At 54.6% G+C, this 20,271-nt stretch overlaps 1 protein-coding gene across 1 annotated transcript in view; it reads right to left on the bottom strand.

The window, feature by feature from the left end:
• ARHGEF10L (Rho guanine nucleotide exchange factor 10 like) overlaps positions 1-17,775 on the bottom strand; it is a 252,227-nt gene extending 234,452 nt beyond the window's left edge. The window contains exon 1 of the mRNA XM_063942112.1: positions 17,756-17,775. The gene's annotated coding sequence lies outside the window, so the exon portion shown is untranslated. The remainder of the gene's footprint in view (positions 1-17,755) is intronic.
• Positions 17,776-20,271: the final 2,496 nt, after the last annotated feature.

Genomic DNA, 20,271 nt, shown 5'->3' with positions numbered 1-20,271 from the left:
GAGCACTGTACAGTGGGGGAGGATGCTGGGAGGGAGCGCTGTACAATTAGGGAGGATGCGGGGAGGGAGCGCTGTACAATGGGGGAGGATGCGGGGAGGGAGCGCTGTACAATGGGGGAGGATGCGGGGAGGGAGCTCTGTACAATGGGGGAGGATGCTGGGAGGGAGCGCTGTACAATGGGGGAGGATGCGGGGAGGGAGCGCTGTACAATGGGGGAGGATGCGGGGAGGGAGCGCTGTACAATGGGGGAGGGAGCGCTGTACAATGGGGAGGATGCGGGGAGGGAGCGCTGTACAATGGGGGAGGATGCGGGGAGGGAGCACGGTACAGTGGGGGAGGATGCGGGGATGGAGCGCTGTACAATGGGGGAGGATGCGGGGAGGGAGCGCTGTACAGTGGGGGAGGATGCGGGGAGGGAGCGCTGTACAATGGGGGAGGATGCGGGGAGGGAGCGCTGTACAATGGGGGAGGATGCGGGGAGGGAGCGCTGTACAATGGGGGAGGATGCGGGGAGGGAGCGCTGTACAATGGGGGAGGATGCGGGGAGGGTGCGCTGTACAATGGGGGAGGATGCGGGGAGGGAGCGCTGTACAATGGGGGAGGATGCGGGGAGGGAGCACGGTACAGTGGGGGAGGATGCGGGGAGGGAGCGCTGTACAGTGGGGGAGGACGCGGGGAGGGAGCGCTGTACAATGGGGGAGGATGTGGGGAGGGAGCGCTGTACAATGGGGGAGGATGCGGGGAGGAAGCGCTGTACAATGGGGGAGGATGCGGGGAGGGAGCGCTGTACAATGGGGGAGGATGCGGGGATGGAGCACGGTACAGTGGGGGAGGATGCGGGGAGGGAGCGCTGTACAATGGGGGAGGATGCGGGGAGGGAGCGCTGTACAATGGGGGAGGATGTGGGGAGGGAGCGCTGTACAATGGGGGAGGATGCGGGGAGGGAGCGCTGTACAGTGGGGGAGGATGCGGGGAGGGAGTGCTGTACAGTGGGGGAGGATGCGAGGAGGGAGCGCTGTACAGTGGGGGAGGATGCGGGGAGGGAGTGCTGTACAATGGGGGTGGATGCGGGGAGGGAGCACGGTACAGTGGGGGAGAATGCGGGGAGGGAGCGCTGTACAATGGGGGAGGATGCGGGGAGGGAGCACTGTACAATGGGGGAGGATGCGGGGAGGGAGCGCGGTACAGTGGGGGAGGATGCGGGGAGGGAGCGCTGTACAATGGGGGAGGATGCGGGGAGGGAGCGCTGTACAATGGGGGAGGATGCGGGGAGGGAGCGCTGTACAGTGGGGGAGGATGCGGGGAGGGAGCACGGTACAGTGGGGGAGGATGCGGGGAGGGAGCGCTATACAGTGGGGGAGGATGCGGGGAGGGGAGGGAGCGCTGTACAGTGGGGGAGGATGCGGGGAGGGAGCGCTGTACAGTGGGGGAGGATGCGGGGAGGGAGCGCTGTACAGTGGGGGAGGATGCGGGGAGGGAGCGCTGTACAATGGGGGAGGATGCGGGGAGGGAGCGCTGTACAGTGGGGGAGGATGCTGGGAGGGAGCGCTGTACAGTGGGGGAGGATGCGGGAAGGGAGCGCTGTACAATGGGGGAGGATGCGGGGAGGGAGCGCTGTACAGTGGGGGAGGATGCGGGGAGGGAGCGCTGTACAATCGGGGAGGATGCGGGGAGGGAGCACTGTACAGTGGGGGAGGATGCGGGGAGGGAGCGCTGTACAGTGGGGGAGGATGCGGGGAGGGAGCGCTGTACAATGGGGGAGGATGCGGGGTGGGAGCGCTGTACAGTGGGGGAGGATGCGAGGAGGGAGCGCTGTACAATGGGGGAGGATGCGGGGAGGGAGCGCTGTACAGTGGGGGAGGATGCGGGGAGGGAGCGCTGTACAGTGGGGGAGGATGCGGGGAGGGAGCGCTGTACAGTGGGGAGGATGCGGGGAGGGAGCGCTGTACAGTGGGGGAGGATGCTGGGAGGGAGCGCTGTACAGTGGGGGAGGATGCGGGGAGGGAGCGCTGTACAGTGGGGGAGGATGCGGAGAGGGAGCGCTGTACAGTGGGGGAGGATGCTGGGAGGGAGCGCTGTACAGTGGGGGAGGATGCGGGGAGGGAGCGCTGTACAGTGGGGGAGGATGCGGGGAGGGAGCGCTGTACAGTGGGGGAGGATGCGGGGAGGGAGCACGGTACAGTGGGGGAGGATGCGGGGAGGGAGCGCTGTACAGTGGGGGAGGACGCGGGGAGGGAGCGCTGTACAATGGGGGAGGATGCGGGGAGGGAGCGCTGTACAATGGGGGAGGATGCTGGGAGGGAGCGCTGTACAATGGGGGAGGATGCGGGGAGGGAGCGCTGTACAATGGGGGAGGATGCGGAGAGGGAGCGCTGTACAATGGGGGAGGATGCGGGGAGGGAGCGCTGTACAATGGGTGAGGATGCGGGGAGGGAGCGGTGTACAGTGGGGGAGGATGCGGGGAGGGAGCGCTGTACAATGGGGGAGGATGCGGGGAGGGAGCGCTGTACAATGGGGGAGGATGCGGGGAGGGAGCGCTGTACAATGGGGGAGGATGCGGGGAGGGAGCGCTGTACAATGGGGGAGGATGCGGGGAGGGTGCGCTGTACAATGGGGTAGGATGCGGGGAGGGAGCGCTGTACAATGGGGGAGGATGCGGGGAGGGAGCGCGGTACAATGGGGGAGGATGCGGGAAGGGAGCGCTTTACAATGGGGGAGGATGCGGGGAGGGAGCGCGGTACAGTGGGGGAGGATGCGGGGAGGGAGCGCTGTACAATGGGGGAGGATGCGGGGAGGGAGCGCTGTACAATGGGGGAGGATGCGGGGAGGGAGCGCTGTACAGTGGGGGAGGATGCGGGGAGGGAGCGCTGTACAGTGGGGGAGGATGCTGGGAGGGAGCGCTGTACAGTGGGGGAGGATGCGGGGAGGGAGCGCTGTACAGTGGGGGAGGATGCGGGGAGGGAGCGCTGTACAGTGGGGGAGGATGCAGGGAGAGAGCGCTGTACAATGGGGGAGGATGCGGGGAGGGAGCGCTGTACAATGGGGGAGGATGCGGGGAGGGAGCGCTGTACAGTGGGGGAGGATGCGGGGAGGGAGCGCTGTACAATGGGGGAGGTTGCGGGGAGGGAGCGCTGTACAATGGGGGAGGATGCGGGGAGGGAGCGCTGTACAATAGGGGAGGATGCGGGGAGGGAGCGCTGTACAATGGGGGAGGATGCTGGGAGGGAGTGCTGTACAATGGGGGAGGATGCGGGGAGGGAGCGCTGTACAATGGGGGAGGATGCGGGGAGGGAGCACGGTACAATGGGGGAGGATGCGGGAAGGGAGCGCTGTACAATGGGGGAGGATGCGGGGAGGGAGCGCGGTACAGTGGGGGAGGATGCGGGGAGGGAGCGCTGTACAATGGGGGAGGATGCGGGGAGGGAGCGCTGTACAATGGGGGAGGATGCGGGGAGGGAGCGCTATACAATGGGGGAGGATGCGGGGAGGGAGCGCTGTACAGTGGGGGAGGATGCTGGGAGGGAGCGCTGTACAGTGGGGGAGGATGCGGGGAGGGAGCGCTGTACAATGGGGGAGGATGCGGGGAGGGAGCACTGTACAGTGGGGAGGATGCGGGGAGGGAGCGCTGTACAGTGGGGGAGGATGCGGGGAGGGAGTGCTGTACAATGGGGGAGGATGCGGGGAGGGAGCGCTGTACAGTGGGGGAGGATGCGAGGAGGGAGTGCTGTACAATGGGGGAGGATGCGGGGAGGGAGCGCTGTACAGTGGGGGTGGATGCGGGGAGGGAGCGCTGTACAATGGGGGAGGATGCGGGGAGGGAGCGCTGTACAGTGGGGGAGGATGCGGGGAGGGAGCGCTGTACAATCGGGGAGGATGCGGGGAGGGAGTGCTGTACAATGGGGGAGGATGCGGGGAGGGAGCGCTGTACAGTGGGGGAGGATGCGGGGAGGGAGCGCTGTACAATGGGGGAGGATGCGGGGAGGGAGCTCTGTACAGTGGGGGAGGATGCGGGGAGGGAGCGCTGTACAATGGGGGAGGATGCGGGGAGGGAGCGCTGTACAGTGGGGGAGGATGCGGGGAGGGAGCGCTGTACAATGGGGGAGGATGCGGGGAGGGAGCGCTGTACAGTGGGGGAGGATGCGGGGAGGGAGCGCGGTACAATGGGGGAGGATGCGGGGAGGGAGTGCTGTACAGTGGGGGAGGATGCGGGGAGGGAGCGCTGTACAGTGGGGGAGGATGCAGGGAGGGAGCCCGGTACATTGGGGGAGGATGCGGGGAGGGAGTGCTGTACAGTGGGGGAGGATGCGGGGAGGAAGTGCTGTACAATGGGGGAGGATGCGGGGAGGGAGCGCGGTACAATGGGGGAGGATGCGGGGAGGGAGTGCTGTACAGTGGGGGAGGATGCGGGGAGGGAGTGCTGTACAATGGGGGAGGATGCGGGGAGGGAGCGCGGTACAATGGGGGAGGATGCGGGGAGGGAGTGCTGTACAGTGGGGGAGGATGCGGGGAGGGAGTGCTGTACAATGGGGGAGGATGCGGGGAGGGAGTGCTGTACAATGGGGGAGAATGCGGGAGGGAGCGCTGTACAGTGGGGGAGGATGCGAGGAGGGAGTGCTGTACAATGGGGGAGGATGCGGGAGGGAGCGCTGTACAATGGGGGAGGATGCGGGGAGGGAGCGCTGTACAGTGGGGGAGGATGCTGGGAGGGAGCGCTGTACAGTGGGGGAGGATGCGGGGAGGGAGCGCTGTACAATGGGGGAGGATGCGGGGAGGGAGCACTGTACAGTGGGGGAGGATGCGGGGAGGGAGCGCTGTACAATGGGGGAGGATGCGGGGAGGGAGCGCTGTACAGTGGGGGAGGATGCGGGGAGGGAGCGCTGTACAATGGGGGAGGATGCGGGGAGGGAGCGCTGTACAGTGGGGGAGGATGCGGGGAGGGAGCGCGGTACAGTGGGGGAGGATGCGGGGAGGGAGTGCTGTACAGTGGGGGAGGATGCGGGAAGGGAGCGCTGTACAGTGGGGGAGGATGCGGGGAGGGAGCGCGGTACAATGGGGGAGGATGCGGGGAGGGAGTGCTGTACAGTGGGGGAGGATGCGGGGAGGGAGTGCTGTACAGTGGGGGAGGATGCGGGGAGGGAGCGCGGTACAATGGGGGAGGATGCGGGGAGGGAGTGCTGTACAGTGGGGGAGGATGCGGGGAGGGAGTGCTGTACAATGGGGGAGGATGCGGGAAGGGAGCGCTGTACAATGGGGGAGGATGCGGGGAGGGAGCGCGGTACAATGGGGGAGGATGCGGGGAGGGAGTGCTGTACAGTGGGGGAGGATGCGAGGAGGGAGCACGGTACAGTGGGGGAGGATGCGGGGAGGGAGCACGGTACAGTGGGGGAGGATGCGGGGAGGGAGCGCTGTACAGTGGGGGAGGATGCGGGGAGGGAGCGCTGTACAGTGGGGGAGGGTGCGGGGAGGGAGCACGGTACAGTGGGGGAGGATGCGGGGAGGGAGCGCTGTACAATGGGGGAGGATGCGGGGAGGGAGCGCTGTACATGATAAATATGCCCCTAAAAGAGGGAAGTCAGGAAATATTCAAAAACAGGAAATCCTCCTGGATTATTTAGTAAAAAGGCAGAATAAAATAATATGTATTCTGGCCCTCATTCCGAGTCGTTCGCTCGGTATTTTTCATCGCATCGCAGTGAAATTCCGCTTAGTGCGCATGCGCAATATTCGCACTGCGACTGCGCCAAGTATCTTTGCTATGAAGAAAGTATTTTTACTCACGGCTTTCTCATCGCTCCGGCGAACGTAATGTGATTGACAGGAAATGGGTGTTACTGGGCGGAAACACGGCGTTTTATGGGCGTGTGGCTGAAAACGCTACCGTTTCCGGAAAAAACGCAGGAGTGGCCGGAGAAACGGGGGAGTGGTTGGGCGAACGCTGGGTGTGTTTGTGACGTCAAACCAGGAACGACAAGCACTGAACTGATCGCACAGGCAGAGTAAGTCTGGAGCTACTCTAAAACTGCTAAGTAGTTTGTGCTCGCAATATTGCGAATACATCGGTCGCAATTTTAAGATGCTAAGATACACTCCCAGTAGGCGGCGGCTTAGCGTGTGTAACTCTGCTAAATTCGCCTTGCGACCGATCAACTCGGAATGAGGGCCTCTGTACATATAGAATAACCTTAAATACTGAGAGCAAGATCCAGTATAAAGGGCAAGGGAAGTGGTACTGTGCAGTGATCCTTACATATATAGAAAAATCACATATACCTAGAATAACGGCCCTCATTCCGAGTTGTTCGCTCGCAAGCGGATTTTAGCAGATTTACTCACGCTAAACCGCCGCCTACTGGGAGTGAATCTTAGCATCTTAATATTGCGAACGATGTATTCGCAATATTGCGATTACACACCTCGAAGCAGTTTCTGAGTAGCTTCAGACTTACTCGGCATCTGCGATCAGTTCACTGCTTGTCGTCCCTGGTTTGACGTCACAAACACACCCAGCGTTCGCCCAGACACTCCTCCGTTTCTCCGGCCACTCCTGCGTTTTTTCCGGAAACGGTAGCGTTTTTTCCCACACGCCCATAAAACGGCCTGTTTCCGCCCAGTAACACCCATTTCCTGTCAATCACATTACGATCGCCAGAACGATGAAAAAGCCGTGAGTAAAATTCCTAACTACATAGCAAATTTACTTGGCGCAGTCGCAGTGCGGACATTGCGCATGCGCTTTAAGCGGAAAATCACTGCGATGCGAAGATTTTTACCGAGCGACCAACTCGGAATGAGGGCCAACATTCAGTATAGAAGGCAAAATATAGTAAGTGGTACTGTGTATTATAACATATATAATAACCAGAGATACTGAGAACATTGGGGGTCATTCCGAGTTGTTCGCTCGTTGACGATTTTCGCTATGCTGCGATTTGTTGCTAACTGCGCATGCGCTGTTATTTAACACAAAACTTAGTAGATTTGCTGGTGTTCGAGCGACGCTTTTCAGTCGCACTGCTGATCGGTGAATGATTGACAGAAAAGGGGCGTTTCTGGGTGGTAACTGAGCGTTTTCCGGGAGTGTGCTAAAAAACGCAGGCGTGTCAGGGAAAAACGCGGGAGTGTCTGGAGAAACGGGGGAGTGGCTGGCCGAACGCAGGGCGTGTTTGTGACGTCAAACCAAGAACTAAACGGACCGAGCTGATCGCAATCTAGGAGTAGGTCTGGAGCTATTCAGAAACTGCAGGAAAAGATCTTACAGCAATTCTGCTAATCTTTCGTTCACTATTCTGCTAAGCTAAGATACACTCCCAGAGGGCGGCGGTCTAGCGTGTGCAATGCTGCTAAAAGCAGCTAGCGAGTGAACAACTCGGAATGAGGGCCTATGGGGGTGATTCCGAGTTGTTCGCTCGCTAGCTGCTTTTAGCAGCATTGCACACGCTAGACCGCCGCCCTCTGGGGGTGTATCTTAGCTTTACAAAATTGCGAAGGAAAGATTAGCAGAATTGCGAATAGAAATTTCTTAGCAGTTTCTGAGTAGCTCCAGACTCACTCCTATACTGCGATCAGTTCAGACAGTTCAGTTCCTGTTTTGACGTCACACACACGCCCAGCGTCCGGCCAGCCACTCCCCCGTTTCTCCAGACACTCCCGCATTTTTCCCTGACACGCCAGCGTTTTTCCGCACACTCCCAGAAAACGGGCAGTTTCTGCCCAGAAACACCCACTTCCTGTCAATCACACTACGATCAGCAGAACGATGAAAAAACTTTGTTACGCCGTGAGTAAAATACCAAACTTTTGGGCTAATTTACTTGGCGCAGGCGCACTGCGTATATTGCGCATGTGCAGCTTGCGACTAATCGCTCCGTAGCGAAAAAAAATAACGAGCAAACAACTCGGAATGACCCCCCATATCAAGTATACAAGACAAGAGGATGGTGCTATACAGGGACCTTACATACGGAATAATCATGAATACATAGAATAAGATCCCGTATAGAAGGGAAGAGCAGTGATACTGGGCCTGATCGCTGTTGTGGGTACGGATTGTAGTGCGCACGCGTGGGCAAAACTGCGAAAAAATCCTGCGTCTTTTTTGATCACTAGGAGAACGCAAATTGATTGACAGGTAGAGGACGTTTGTGGGTGGTCACTGGCCGTTTTCTGGGAGTGTCAGGAAAGACGCAGGCGTTCCCAAGCGTTTTCAGGGCGTTTGTGTGACGTCAGCTCCAGCCCCGATCAGCCTGTTCTCATCGCACTGTAGGAGTAAGTCCGGGGCTGCGCACAGACTGCGCAGACTGGAAAAATCGATGGTGAGTGAGTTGTGAACGGATTTGCAGCTGACCGGCGTTCACAGGGATTTTTGCACGGTGTACGCAGAGTTGCGCGGGGCGGATTTTCACTCTGTCTGGGCGGCGACTATCCAATCGCAAACCTCTACAAATTCACAGAGGAGCGATCGGGTCTGAATTAGTACCCCTGTGCAGAGAGCCTCACATACATAAAAATGGAAAGAATAGACAGAGAGAGACAGACAGAGAGAGAGAGACAGACAGAGAGAGACAGACAGACAGAGAGACAGAGGGCCTAATTCAGACCCGGTTACACGCAGGCGTTTTTTTTTTGCATTGCTACGGCCAGTTAATTGCCGCCTACATAGGAGGGGGAAATCGCTGTGCAGGGGTGCGATCGGCTGTGCAGTGAGTTGCACAAACCAAAGTTTGTGCAGTTTCTGCCCAGCCCAAGACTTACTCAGCCGCTGCGACGATCCGGGATATTGCTGACGTCAGGAATGCTCCTCCCGAACGGCCGGGCACACCTGCGTTTTTCCGGACACTCCCTGAAAAGAGTGAGTTGCCGCCCACGAACACCTTCTACCTGTCAATCTTCTTGCGATCGCCTGTGCGATCGCTTTCTTCGTAAGTTCTGTCGCTGCCTGGCGATCCCCGTCGCCAGATGCGCCTGCGCATTGCGGTGCATGCGCTGTCCAGACACGATCGTACGGCTGCGAAAAAAGGCAGCGTGCGAACGGGTCTGAGTGACCCCCAGAGAGAGAGAGACAGCGAGAGAGACAGACAGTGAGCGACAGATAGACAGAGAGAGAGAGAGCGGCTGAAAGTATTCAGGATTGTTAGGTGATAGAATATTACATTCCAGGTTTGAGCAAAGGAAATCTCACCAGTCCTGCAATCTTACAGTAACTCCGTCAGCCTGTGCCGTGCCTTCTACTGTTACATCTAGTTCCATTTACTCTGTGTATACCTCACTCTCTCTCATCACCAGCTCGTACAGATCATTACATACAATGGCATGATGCCACGGCTGACGCGTTTCTTTGCCTCAGGCAGTTTCATCAGAGAATCCTCTTACACATAATCATACCAGATACAGTCAGTGTACACATAATGAGAATGGCATCCAGCATACAGAATCAGAGAAGTAGCACTGTGCTACAGAATTTACCTAAAGAACTATATGAAATAAGCGAAATTAGAAGCATCAAGCACATATAACTCAGACATAACATACTGAGAATTATATCTAATATAAAACAATGATGATGTTATACTGTGCAGTTGTCTATACAGAATACAATCAGATTAGTAAGAGCTATGGGGGTCATTCCGAGTTGATCGCTAGCTACATTCGTTCGCTGTGCAGCGATGAGGCAAAAAAAACGGCACTTCTGCACATGCGTATGAGGCGCAATGCGCACACGCGACGTAAAAGTACAAAGAAAGATGTCGTTTCACACAAGGTGTAGCAACGCTTTTCAGTCGCACTGCTGGCCGCAGAGTGATTGACATGAAGTGGGCGTTTCTGGGTGTCAACTGACCGTTTTCAGGGCGTGTTCGAAAAAACGCAGGCGTGCCAGGAAAAACGCAGGCGTGGCTGGCCGAACGCAGGGCGTGTTTGTGACGTCAAAACAGGAACTAAACAGTCTGAAGTGATCGCAAGCGCTGAGTAGGTCTGGAGCTACTCTGACACTGCACAAAATTATTTAGTAGCCGCTCTGCGATCCTTTCGCACTTCTGCTAAGCTAAGATACACTCCCAGTGGGCGGCGGCTTAGCGTTTGCACGGCTGCTAAAAACTGCTAGCGAGCGATCAACTCGGAATGACCCCCTATGTACAGCTGTGTACAGCAGACACAAAACATGAAGTAGCACTGTGCGGCCGGGCATATAAATTAAACTAATTAGTGTGGATTACATCCTGTACACGGTGATATATCAGAGGTACTGTGCTGGCACACTACAGAATAAGGACAGAGCCTCGGTGTCACAACCAAAATACAGAACATTAGAAGTGGTACTGTGCAGTCAGGACCTGATGCTGAGAATTGCATACATGAAGAGGAAGGTGCTGCACATGGGCTGACTTTGGGAAAAGTAAAAACTCTCAACAAAAAAAACTTTAATGACAAAAATGTAAAATGAGGATTGAACCAGGAAAAGTAATACACTAGCAGTTGTATGTTAGATATGAGGCTGACACAGAACAATAGGGGTCATTCCGAGTTGATCGCTCGCTAGCTGTTTTTAGCAGCTGCGCAAACGCTATGCTGCCGCCCTCTGGGAGTGTATTTTAGCTTAGCAGAAGTGCGAACGGCTACAAAAAAAATTGTGCAGTTTCAGAGTAGCTCCAGACCTACTCCTAGGTTGCGATGACTTCAGACTGTTTGGTTCCGGATTTGACATCACAAACACGCCCTGCGTTCTCCCAGCCACACCTGCGTTTTTCCTGGCACGCCTGCGTTTTTCAATCACTCCCTGAAAACGTTCAGTTGACACCCAGAAACGCCCTCTTCCTGTCAATCACTCTGCGGCCACCAGTGCGACTGAAAAGCTTCGCTAGACCTTGTGTGAAACTACATCGTTCGATGTAATAGTACGTTGCGCGTGCGCATTGCGCCGCATACGCATGCGCAGAAGTGCCGATTTTTCTCTCATCGCTGCACAGCTAACGAATGCAGCTAGCGATCAACTCGGAATGACCACCTATATGCTACTCCAAATTCTGTATATGCTGCCCCCTGGTGGTGTATAATAGTCACATGTCCCCTCCTGACAGTGCCAGATACACTGACACAAGAGTGAGGGTACACCGGGACTGTCTGTATTACACATGTCCTGAAAGTGAGGGGACACCGGGACTGTGTGTATTACATGTGTCCTGAGAGTGAGGGGACACCGGGACTGTCTGTATTACACGTGTCCTGAGAGTGAGGGGACACCGGGACTGTCTGTATTACATGTGTTCTGAGAGTGAGGGGACACCGGGACTGTCTGTATTACATGTGACCTGAGAGTGAGGGGATACCGGGACTGTCTGTATTACACGTGTCCTGAGAGTGAGGGGACACCAGGACTGTCTGTATTACATGTGTCCTGAGAGTGAGGGGACACCGGGACTGTCTGTATTACATGTGTCCTGAGAGTGAGGGGACACCGGGACTGTCTGTATTACATGTGTCCTGAGAGTGAGGGGACACCGGGACTGTCTGTATTACATGTGACCTGAGAGTGAGGGGATACCGGGACTGTCTGTATTACACGTGTCCTGAGAGTGAGGGGACACCAGGACTGTCTGTATTACACGTGTCCTGAGAGTGAGGGGACACCAGGACTGTCTGTTTTACATGTGTCCTGAGAGTGAGGGGACACCGGGACTGTCTGTATTACACGTGTCCTGAGAGTGAGGAGACACCGGGACTGTCTGTATTACACGTGTCCTGAAAGTGAGGGGACACCGGGACTGTGTGTATTACATGTGTCCTGAGAGTGAGGGGACACCGGGACTGTCTGTATTACACGTGTCCTGAGAGTGAGGGGACACCGGGACTGTCTGTATTACATGTGTCCTGAGAGTGAGGGGACACCGGGACTGTCTGTATTACATGTGTCCTGAGAGTGAGGAGACACCGGGACTGTCTGTATTACACGTGTCCTGAGAGTGAGGGAACACCGGGACTGTCTGTATTACATGTGTCCTGAAAGTGAGGGGACACCGGGACTGTCTGTATTACATGTGTCCTGAGAGTGATGGGACACCGGGACTGCCTGTATTACATGTGTCCTGAGAGTGAGGGGACACCGGGGCTGTCTGTATTACATGTGTCCTGAGAGCAGGGCCGGACTGGCCATCTGGCACTTCTGGCAAATGCCAGAAGGGCCGATGGCCACTTGGGCCGGTCCAGCGGTCACTGAGACACGCTGCTGCTCAGTCCGGCGGCAGCATGTCTCAGCTGTCAGGAGAGGAGAGCAGAGCGCCCGCCAGCGCGGCTGTGTCTGGTGCTGCGGCGGCTTCGTTCAAACCAGCCGCCGGTTCGTGAGCCAATCAGAGCTCGCGGACCGGTAGCCAATCAGAAGCCGCCGGTCCGCGAGCTCTGATTGGCTCACGAACCGGCGGCTGGTTTGAACGAAGCCGCCGCAGCACCAGACACAGCCGCGCTGGCGGGCGCTTTGCTCTCCTGATTCACCCCCGTCCCTCACAGCCCGGAGGAGCAGTAGCAGTGCAGCAGCGGTAAGTAGCTGCAGCACTGGCTGCTGTGGGGACAATTATATATCTGGCACTGTGGGGGCAATTGGCTGGCACTGTGGGGCATTTGTATACCTGGCACTGTGGGGGCAATTGTTTACCTGGCACTGTGGGGGCATTTGTATACCTGGCACTGTGGGGGCATTTGTATACCTGGCACTGTGGGGGCAATTGTTTACCTGGCACTGTGGGGGCATTTGTATACCTGGCACTGTGGGGGCATTTGTATACCTGGCACTGTGGGGGCAATTGTTTACCTGGCACTGTGGGGGCATTTGTATACCTGGCACTGTGGGGGCATTTGTATACCTGGCACTGTGGGGGCATTTGTATACCTGGCACTGTGGGGGCATTTGTATACCTGGCACTGTGGGGTCAATTGTTTACCTGGCACTGTGGGGGCATTTGTATACCTGGCACTGTGGGGGCATTTGTATACCTGGCACTGTGGGGGCATTTGTATACCTGGCACTGTGGGGGCAATTGTTTACCTGGCACTGTGGGGGCATTTGTATACCTGGCACTGTGGGGGCAATTGTGGATCTGGCACTGCACTATTGGGGGCATATAATGTAAATTTCGGCTCATACCGGGTGCTATAATGTAAATTTCGACTCATACCGGGTGCTATAATGTGAATTTTGGCTCATACTGGGTGCTATAATGTGAATTTTGGCTCATACTGGGTGCTATAATGTGAATTTCGGCTCATACTGTGTGGTATAATGTGAAAGAGGCACCAGTACTAGATAGTATAAGGGGTCCTACTATTGTGGTGCATAATGCGTATAAGGGGTGTATGGTGTGATAAACTACACTGAAGGACACGCCCCCTTTGAGTGGCCACACCCCCTTTTCCGGCGCGCGCTTATTTACAAACTTCACATTTACATACCCCCACTTAAAAATTTCCACTTCAACCACAGGTTGTGTGTATTTTAATAGAAAATGATGTACGCTTGTATGTTGTTAGAATATTAATTATATTTGTAAGAGCATATACTAATAAGTGGGAGGAGTCAGGAATAGTAAGGGGAGGAGTCACAGAGGTGGGCCTGTGTGCTTCAAAAATGCCAGGGCCTATTTTTAGTCCCAGTCCGGCACTGCCTGAGAGTGAGGGGACACCGGGACTGTCTGTATTACATGTGTTCTGAGAGTGAGGGGACACCGGGACTGTCTGTATTACATGTGTCCTGAGAGTGAGGGGACACCGGGACTGTCTGTATTACATGTGTCCTGAGAGTGAGGGGACACCGGGACTGTCTGTATTACACGTGTTCTGAGAGTGAGGGGACACCGGGACTGTCTGTATTACATGTGTCCTGAGAGTGAGGGGACACCGGGGCTGTCTGTATTACATGTGTCCTGAGAGTGAGGGGACACCGGGACTGTCTGTATTACATGTGTTCTGAGAGTGAGGGGACACCGGGACTGTCTGTATTACATGTGTTCTGAGAGTGAGGAGACACCGGGACTGTCTGTATTACATGTGTCCTGAGAATGAGGGGATACCGAGACTGTCTGTATGTGTCCTGAGAGTGAGGGGACACCGGGACTGTCTGTGTTACACGTTTCCTGAGAGTGAGGAGACACCGGAACTGTCTGTATTACATGTGTCCTGAGAGTGAGGAGACACCGGAACTGTCTGTATTACATGTGTCCTGAGAGTGAGGGGACACTGGGACTGTCTGTATTACACGTGTCCTTAGAGTGAGGAGACACCGGGACTGTCTGTTCTACATGTGTCCTGATAGTGAGGGGACACCGGGACTGTCTGTATTACATGTGTCCTGAGAGTGAGGAGACACCGGAACTGTCTGTATTACATGTGTCCTGAGAGTGAGGGGACACTGGGACTGTCTGTATTACACGTGTCCTGAGAGTGAGGAGACACCGGGACTGTCTGTTCTACATGTGTCCTGATAGTGAGGGGACACCGGGACTGTCTGTATTGCATGTGTCCTGAGAGTGAGGGGACACCGGGACTGTGTGTATTACATGTGACCTGAGAGTGAGGGGACACTGGGACTGTCTGTATTACATGTGTCCTGAGAGTGAGGGGACACCGGGACTGTGTGATTTACATGTGTCCTGAGAGTGAGGGGACACCGGGACTGTCTGTATTACATGTGTTCTGAGAGTGAGGGGACACCGGGACTGTGTGTATTACATGTGTCCTGAGAGAGAGGGGACACCGGGACTGTCTGTATTACATGTGTTCTGAGAGTGAGGAGACACCGGAACTGTCTGTATTACATGTGTCCTGAGAGTGAGGGGACACCGGGACTGTGTGTATTACATGTGTCCTGAAAGTGAGGGGACACCGGGACTGTCTGTATTACACGTGTCCTGAGAGTGAGGGGACACCGGGACTGTCTGTATTACACGTGTCCTGAGAGTGAGGGGACACCGGGACTGTCTGTATTACACGTGTCCTGAGAGTGAGGGGACACCGGGACTGTCTGTATTACACGTGTCCTGAGAGTGAGGGGACACCGGGACTGTCTGTATTACACGTGTCCTGAGAGTGAGGGGACACCGGGACTGTCTGTATTACACGTGTCCTGAGAGTGAGGGGACACCGGGACTGTCTGTATTACATGTGTCCTGAGAGTGAGAGAACACCGGGACTGTCTGTATTACACGTGTCCTGAGAGTGAGGGGACACCGGGACTGTCTGTATTACACGTGTCCTGAGAGTGAGGGGACACCGGGACTGTCTGTATTACACGTGTCCTGAGAGTGAGGGGACACCGGGACTGTCTGTATTACACGTGTCCTGAGAGTGAGGGGACACCGGGACTGTCTGTATTACATGTGTTCTGAGAGTGAGGGGACACCGGGACTGTCTATATTACATGTGTCCTGAGAGTGAGGAGACACTGGGACTGTCTGTATTACATGTGTCCTGAGAGTGAGGGGACACCGGGACTGTCTGTATTACATGTGTCCTGAGAGTGAGGGGACACCGGGACTGTCTGTATTACATGTGTCCTGAGAGTGAGGGGACACCGGGACTGTCTGTATTACACGTGTCCTGAGAGTGAGGGGACACCGGGACTGTATGTATTACATGTGTCCTGAGAGTGAGGGGACACTGGGACTGTCTGTATTACACGTGTCCTGAGAGTGAGGGGACACCGGGGCTGTCTGTATTACATGTGTCCTGAGAGTGAGGGGACACCGGGACTGTCTGTATTACACGTGTCCTGAGAGTGAGGAGACACCGGGACTGTATGTATTACATGTGTCCTGAGAGTGAGGGGACACCGGGACTGTCTGTATTACACGTGTCCTGAGAGTGAGGGGACACCGGGGCTGTCTGTATTACATGTGTCCTGAGAGTGAGGGGACACCGGGACTGTCTGTATTACACGTGTCCTGAGAGTGAGGGGACACCGGGACTGTATGTATTACATGTGTCCTGAGAGTGAGGGGACACCGGGACTGTCTGTATTACATGTGTCCTGAGAGTGAGGGGACACCGGGACTGTCTGTATTACACGTGTCCTGAGAGTGAGGGGACACCGGGACTGTCTGTATTACATGTGTCCTGAGAGTGAGGAGACACCGGGACTGTCTGTATTACACGTGTCCTGAGAGTGAGGGGACACCGGGACTGTCTGTATTACATGTGTCCTGAGAGTGAGGGGACACCGGGACTGTCTGTATTACATGTGTCCTGAGAGTGAGGAGACACTGGGACTGTCTGTATTACACGAGTCCTGAGAGTGAGGGGACACCGGGACTGTCTGTATTACACGTGTCCTGAGAGTGAGAGGACACCGGGACTGTCTGTATTACATGTGTCCTGAGAGTGAGGGGACACCGGGACTGCCTGTATTACATGTGTCCTGAGAGTGAGGGGACACAGGGACTGTCTGTATTACATGTGTCCTGAGAGTGAGGAGACACTGGGACTGTCTGTATTACACGAGTCCTGAGAGTGAGGAGACACCAGGACTGTCTGTATTACATGTGTCCTGAGAGTGAGGGGACACCAGGACTGTCTGTATTACATGTGTCCTGAGAGTGAGGGGACACCGGGACTGTCTGTATTACATCTGCCCTGAGAGTGAGGAGACACCGGGACTGTCTGTATTACATGTGTCCTGAGAGTGAGGGGACACCGGGACTGTCTGTATTACATGTGTCCTGAGAGTGAGGAGACACCGGGACTGTCTGTATTACATGTGTCCTGAGAGTGAGGGGACACCGGGACTGTCTGTATTACATGTGACCTGAGAGTGAGGGGACACCGGGACTGTCTGTATTACATGTGTCCTGAGAGTGAGGAGACACTGGGACTGTCTGTATTACACGAGTCCTGAGAGTGAGGAGACACCAGGACTGTCTGTATTACATGTGTCCTGAGAGTGAGGGGACACCAGGACTGTCTGTATTACATGTGTCCTGAGAGTGAGGGGACACCGGGACTGTCTGTATTACATCTGCCCTGAGAGTGAGGAGACACCGGGACTGTCTGTATTACATGTGTCCTGAGAGTGAGGGGACACCGGGACTGTCTGTATTACATGTGTCCTGAGAGTGAGGAGACACCGGGACTGTCTGTATTACATGTGTCCTGAGAGTGAGGGGACACCGGGACTGTCTGTATTACATGTGACCTGAGAGTGAGGGGACACCGGGACTGTCTGTATTACATGTCCCAAGATGTATAGATTGGGCAAAGACTAAAAATGCCGGCTACGTGTAACTGGAAGACTGAGGACACATGACCCTACCAATGAGGATTTGTATTGCGGCACCGCCGTTATCACTCATTACGCATAAGTCCTCACGTGGGTTACCATGTCTATGTATTTAAACAACATGAGAATGGAAGATGGTCGTAACTGAACCTGCGCCCCAGAGGAGATATGCGCTGATATATACCCTGCCGAGCATGTCGTTTCACATCTCCCTCACATTCCTGGATTCCACTAAAGCAAATAATTTCTTACAGGAACTGTCCCTTCCATCTATAGAAACAATACATTACATTGGCCACCTACCTGCTGTCTCACATATCTCTGATTCGCATGTACAGCTGCAGCCCTGGCTACAGAACCCTGACATAGCAAGGGTGATGCCCCCTCTGTGCCGCACTAGGGAAGAACCGCCCTCCTGTCACCTGTGCTTGGTCTGTGAGCAGAGTCACCCAGGATCTCCCACCCAGGACAATCCCACGCACTGCTGGCAGCCAGGTACTCACACTCCCGTGCGCCTCCTCTCTCCGTAGCCCCGGTATGAGAGAGTCTTAGCACGTCTGTGTATTCCGATGAGTAACCCTGGGAATGTCAGCAACCCCGGCTGATCACAAGTCTGATGCCCCTCCTGCCTGTATAGGGTACAAGACACGACAGGCAGCAGCTGAGTATTATGAAATAGAACCGGTTCAGCAACCAGGATTCCAATACACCAGACGTAACACATCTACATCAGTAGCAGATCTATATACTACTAAAGAATCTATACGGATTTAGTATGAAATACCTACGATCAAAATCCTGATGGTAAAAAATCCCAACAAGGTTAAAATAGTGACATGGTCAAAATATCGACATTTAAAATACCAACAAGGTCAAAATACCGACATTTAAAATGTGCAGGAAATGGGAAAACTGAATACTCCAGTAAGGTATCGGTTAGGTGGGCTATCTTTTAGGGTATGAATTGAACATGGGCGCCATCTTGAAATCGGCCATCTTGAATCTAAGTCAGTTTTTTTCAAATGGAAAGGGGGTCATGTAACATGTCAAACAACATCACAATTTGCTGAAAATTTTATTTCTGAAAATAGATTTGAAATAGCAGCTATGGTTCAAGAGTTACAACACTTTCTTTTTTGTCGGTAACTGAAGACGGCTTTGACAAGGGGAGAGAATTGAGGTCATTGTGATGTCTGGAGATCGAAGTTTCCGTGTCATAGCTGCAGATTTTAACAACCGGCACCCAGAAAGACCTCCAATTTCTCATAACACTGTCAAGTGCCTAATTTCCAAATTCCGAGAAATTGGGACTGTGGCTGACAAGTCACGGAGTGGTCGTCCAAAAAGTGCTACTGAGGAGACAACCTCAACAATGGTTTTGTCATCCTTCGTGAAGAGCCCACGACGCAGCACAACGCCCACACATTATCCTTTATGGAAAACACTTCCGTCTGTAATTCCAACAAAAAAAGTCTTGTATCTTTGGAACCATACCTGCTATTTTAAATCTCTTTGCAGCAATAAACTTTTCAGCAAATTCTGATGTTGTTTGACATGTTACACAACCCCCTTTCTATTTGAAAAAACTGACTTAGATTCAAGATGGCCGATTTCAAGATGGCGCCTGTGTTCAGTTCATAAGTTCATACCCTAAAAGATAGCCCACCTCACCCATATTCTGGTGTTGTTTGACATGTTACATGACCCCCTTTCTAGTTCTGGAACCAGGATCAGCCTAGTGTAGCTATATCCTGGCACCCAACACCAAGCAGGGCCGTACCAATGTCAGCCTGCGAATGTAGGACAGACAGATAGCAAACAAAGATGGATGATATATACTAGCCATTACTCCAAAACATGGACAACAGAATATAACACAAAGCTAACACCTCCCAAAGCCCCCCACCCTGTATGAGTATATCCCCAAATTACATATCTGGATCCCAAAACAGACCCCCTCCCCCCCTACTACACTACAACTATGAAACATGGGGTAACTTTTGCCGTGTGCCTTAAGGTCGCGGAGTATCCAGCCCAGGCTCAATGAGGCAACTAAATGACTCCCAAATCAAATTAACGAGATAGCCAAACCCAATATAGAACCTAAACAAGAAAAGAGCAAGTAGGAAAACTGGGATCTGGTCAACATACCGGCGTTCAGGAAGCCGGCGTTCGGAATACCAATGCCGGAATCCCCACACTGGTCAGAATGCCGATGCCAGGTGTTCCGACATGGATCAAAATGCCGGTGCTGGAATCCCACCTGCCAACATCCTGAACATAAGTATGCCGGGGCTCATTAGGGTCAGGCTGTGCGTGTGTGGGGTGGTTAGGTTTAGGTTGTGGGGAGGAAAGGTTAGGTTTAGGTTGTGGGGAGGAAAGGTTAGGTTTAGGCTGCAGAGGAAGGGTCAGGGTTAGGCACCAACGGGGAGTGTTAGGGTTAGGCAGCGGAGAGGAAAGGTTAGATTTAGGCTGCGGGGAGGAAAGGTTAGGTTTAAGTTGCGGGGAGGAAAGGTTAGGTTCAGGTTGTAGGGAGGAAAGGTTAGGTTTAGGCTGCGGGAAGGAAAGGTTAGGTTTAGGTTGCGGGGAGGAAAGGTTAGGTTTAGGTTGCAGGGAGGAAAGGTTAGGTTTAAGTTGCGGGGAGGAAAGGTTAGGCTTAGGCTGCAGGGGAATAGTCAGGGTTAGGCACCACCGGGGAGTGTTAGGGTTAGCAGCGGGGAGGAAAGGTTAGGTTTAGATTGCGGGGAGGAAAGGTTAGTTTTAGGTTGCTGGGAGGAAAGGTTAGGTTTAGGTTGCAGGGAGGAAAGGTTAGGTTTAGGCTGTGGTGAGGAAAGATTAGGTTTAGGCTGCGGGGAGGAAAGGTTAGGTTTAGGCTGCGGTGGGGAAAGGTTAGGTATAGGCTGCGTGGTGGAAAGGTTAGGTTTAGGTTGCAGGGAGGAAAGGTTAGGTTTAGGTTGCGGGGAGGAAAGGTTAGGTTTAGGCTGCAGGGGAAGAATTAGGGTTAGGCACCACAAGGCAA

Source organism: Pseudophryne corroboree, chromosome 10, assembly GCF_028390025.1.
Source record: "Pseudophryne corroboree isolate aPseCor3 chromosome 10, aPseCor3.hap2, whole genome shotgun sequence".
Lineage (NCBI taxonomy): Eukaryota > Metazoa > Chordata > Amphibia > Anura > Myobatrachidae > Pseudophryne > Pseudophryne corroboree.
The sequence above is the reverse complement of the archived record's forward strand: the minus strand, read 5'-3'. Positions and strand labels throughout refer to the sequence as shown.